Source organism: Nicotiana sylvestris, chromosome 8 (genome assembly GCF_000393655.2).
Source record: "Nicotiana sylvestris chromosome 8, ASM39365v2, whole genome shotgun sequence".
Classification (NCBI taxonomy): Eukaryota; Viridiplantae; Streptophyta; class Magnoliopsida; order Solanales; family Solanaceae; genus Nicotiana; species Nicotiana sylvestris.
Window position 1 is genome coordinate 161,233,366 of NC_091064.1, and position 3,946 is coordinate 161,237,311.

Here is a 3,946-nt window from a genome sequence, read left to right on the forward strand (position 1 = left end):
GTCAGTATAAACAATTACCTTTGAGCCAATCAGGTATGACCTGAATTTATCAAATCCAAACACCATTGCTAGCATCTTCTTCTCGGTCACTGTGTAATTTAGTTTGGCATCACTCAAGGTTCTACTTACATAGTAGATTGGATGCATGACTTTATCTTTTCGCTGCCCAAGAACTGCTCCCACGGCCTAGTCGTTTGCATCACATATCAGCTCAAAACGTTGCTCCCACTTAGGTGCCACTTTGATTGGTTCAGTCACCAGCCTCTTTTTCAATTCCTTAAAAGCTACCCTACAGTCATCAGAAAACACAAAGGGGTGATCTTTTTCAATCAATTTACATAAAGGGTTAGCAATTTTAGAAAAATCTTTTATAAACCGTCTGTAGAAGACAACGTGACCAAGGAAACTTCTTATGGCGTTGACGGAAGTGGGTGGAGGTAACTTCTCAATTACATCAACCTTAGCATGGTCCACCTCAATGACCTTACTTGACACTAGGTGTCCCAAGACTATACCTTCTTGTACCATGAAATAGTACATTTCCCAGTTTAATACCAGGTTAGTCTCCATACACCTCTTCAATACACTTTTCAAGTTCATAAGTCAGTCATCGAATGAGTTCTCCACTACTGAGAAGTCATCCATAAAACCTCCATTATGTCCTCTACCATATCTGTAAAGATGACCATCATGCACTTTTGGAATATGGCGGGTGCATTGCCTAGGCCAAACTACATTCTCCGAAAGGCATAGATGTCATACGAACAGGTGAACGATGTTTTTTCTCTATCTTCCGGGGCAATAAAGATCTGGTTTTACCCCGAGTATCTATCTAGGAAGCAAAAGTGGGACCTCCCCATCAATCTATCTAACATCTGATCAATGAATGGCAGTGGGAAATGATCTTTTTGGGTGGCCTTGTTAAGTCTTCTATCATCCATACAGATTCGTCATCCTGTGATTGCTCTTGTTGGGATCAACTTGTTGTTCTCATTTTGCACTACAACCATTCCACACTTCTTACACACTGAACTTGGTAACCCAGTTGCTGTTAGAAATGGGGAAGATGATTCCCGCATCTAACCACTTTATCACTTCTTTCTTTACCATTTCTTTTATGTTGGGGTTCAACCTTCTTTGATGTTCTCTGAAAGGTTTGTGCCCATCTTCTAGTAGAATCTTCTACATACAAAATGTTGGGCTGATACACTTTATGTCTGCAATGGTCCACCCAATTGCATTCTTGCACTCCTTAGAACCTACAAAATTTGTTCTACCTGCACATCTAACAAACCAGATGAGATAATAATAGGTAATGTCGAACTAGGTCCTAATAAAGCATAACTGAGGTGAGATGGTAACAGTTTTAGCTCCAACTATTGTAGCTCTTCAATTGATGGCTTAGCTGGAGGGGTCTTTATTTCTACTAAGTGTAAAGGCTTGAATTCGAGCTCTCTTTTCCAGTACCCTTGGCCTTCAAGTGCCAAAACCCACTCTACCAAGTCCTCACCATCTACTTCTTTTAAGTTCATGAGGCAGGCTTCTAGGTGGTCTTTTGCGTTCGGTGCCTCATCTTCCTCCTCCAGAATCACATCCACAGCTTCAATCAGAGAGCAATTAGCAAACTCACTGGGTCGCTGCATAGACTTCTACACATTGAACATTATTTCTTCATCGTTTAGTTTCATCTTTAGCTCTCCAGTTTCACAATCAATTAGAGCTCTCCCTGTGATCAAGAAAGGCCTTCCAAAATTTATAGGAATCTCCTCGTCAACCTAGCAATCCAGAATGACAAAATCTATCGGGAACATAAACTTTCCAACTGGCACAAGTACATCGTCAAGTATACATGATGGATTTTTCATCGTTCAATTAGGTAGCTGTAGTAACATGGATGTAGGCCTTGGTCTTCCAATGCCTAACCTTTTATAGATAGAAAATGGCATCAAGTTTATGCTCGTCCCAAATCACACAATGCTTTAGCAAAAGCATAGCTGCCTATGGTGCATGGAATTTTGAAACTTCTAGGGTCGGATAACTTTTCAGCTACTAGTCTTGTCACTACAGCACTACAAGTCTAGGTCAATGTCACAGTGGCTAGGTCTTGAAAATCAAACTTGCGAGACATCAAGTCCTTCATCATTTTTGCATAACCTGACATCTCTCGCAAGGCATTTATCAGAGGAATGTTCACCTGAATCTGCTTCAACATCGCCATGAATTTTTTGTACTACTCATCCTTCTAGTATTTAGCCAACCTCTGCAGGAAGGGTGCTGGAGGTCGCTTCCTTCCTGTGACTTGAGTTGAATTCTGCTCAAGCACTTTTTCTAATACCTTCTCTTGCACTTGTTCAGTCTCCTTTGCCACCTCTTTTTCTTTCCTGGTTTCCTCTTGGGCTTGTTGCACTGTTACCTCTATTAAATCAATTGACTCATCTATCTCAACTGGTACTAGCACAAGTGTTTCAGTTAATTGGCTTTATCGAGTAATTTCTTGCTCTAGATTAAGATCTCTACCATTTTCCAGACTTACATCCATTAGTTGCTTCAGGCCCTGCTCCTTTGGATTGATTTGTGTGTCCGCATGTAATGTCCCTAGAGGACGATTATTAAGAACCATGGATATCTACCCTAATTGAACCTCAATGTCCTTGATATTTGAGTCATGTGATATTACCTTTTCTTGTAGCTGGTGGACCCTTTATTTCTTATTCTCGCTGGACCAAATGAGTTGTTGCAACATTCCTTTAATTGCGAACAACCCGTCATCTTGTCTTTCTATCTGTTGCTGTTGAGGTTGTTAATAACATAACTATTGATTCTGCTGATTGTATCCCTATTGCCTTTGATACTGTACAGCTTGTCCCTATGGTCGTATTGCTCCATGATTATTATTGTTATTGTTGTACTGCTATTGTGTTGGTCCATACCGCTGTTTCTGTCGTCCCCAATTCTTCCCACCTTGCCTCTGGCCCCCAAAGTTTCTCACACAGTTTAGATTTTCTTGGTAGTTCTGGATATCGCTTTTACCGCTCCACGAGCACACATATGGTTGGTTAATGCATGGTGTGCATAATCCTCCATTAGTCGTATCAACAATGTGTACTTGCTTCTGGCCTGATTCATTAATCTTCTTGGTAAGAATACTTATTTGAGTCACCAGATTGGCCATATTCTCGGCTATGGAGTTGTTCGGTTCCAAAGCTACTGAGTGAAATACAGGGGTGATTGCAGTGTCTCTTGTTATCCATCCTGAGTTTTGAGCCATTTTATCAAGCAAAACCTTACTCTCTCTTTAAATGATTTGCTCAAAAATGCTCCACATGTTGAAGCATCAATGTTGGTTCAAGATGTCTGCGAACCCCATGTAAAACCTTCGTCCCAACATTTATTTGGAATGCCATGATGTGGACACTTAACCAACATCCCTTTGAACCTCTCCCACGTTTCTTGTAGCGTTTCAGCTGGTTTCTGCCCGAAGCTCAATATCTTATCAATTTTCTTGGTAGTCTTATTGGGTGGGTAGAACTTGTTCAAAAACTGCTTAACTAATTCTTCCCAAGTGGTAATGGAGTTTATGGGAATCGAATTAAGCCAAGTCTGAGCTTCTCAAGTCACTAACAATGGAAACAATAACAATTTGATTGCTTCTAGTGTCACATTTGGTTGCTTTTGAGTGACACAAATTGATAAAAAGTTTTTCAGATGCTGATGTGGATCTTCAATGTAAGACCCGGAGAACAATCCCTTGTTCTACAATAGATGTAACATGTTGTTTGTGATTTGAAATGACTCTGCTTGTATCTGAGGGACTGCAACTGCGGTTGCTAGATTTTCCGCAGTAAGTTGTGCCCAATCATACAAGGCTGCTTCTGGCACAAACGATTCCACATCATGATTGTTCGGGTCATTCACATTATTTTAGTTGTTTTGATTAACCAAAAGA

General features: G+C 40.5%; 1 non-coding gene across 1 annotated transcript; it reads left to right on the forward strand.

The window, feature by feature from the left end:
- Positions 1-3,397: 3,397 nt before the first annotated feature.
- Positions 3,398-3,504, forward strand: LOC138876605 (small nucleolar RNA R71). The gene has a single exon (XR_011401950.1). It is a non-coding gene; the product is annotated as a small nucleolar RNA R71 (small nucleolar RNA).
- The last annotated feature ends 442 nt before the right edge of the window (positions 3,505-3,946 follow it).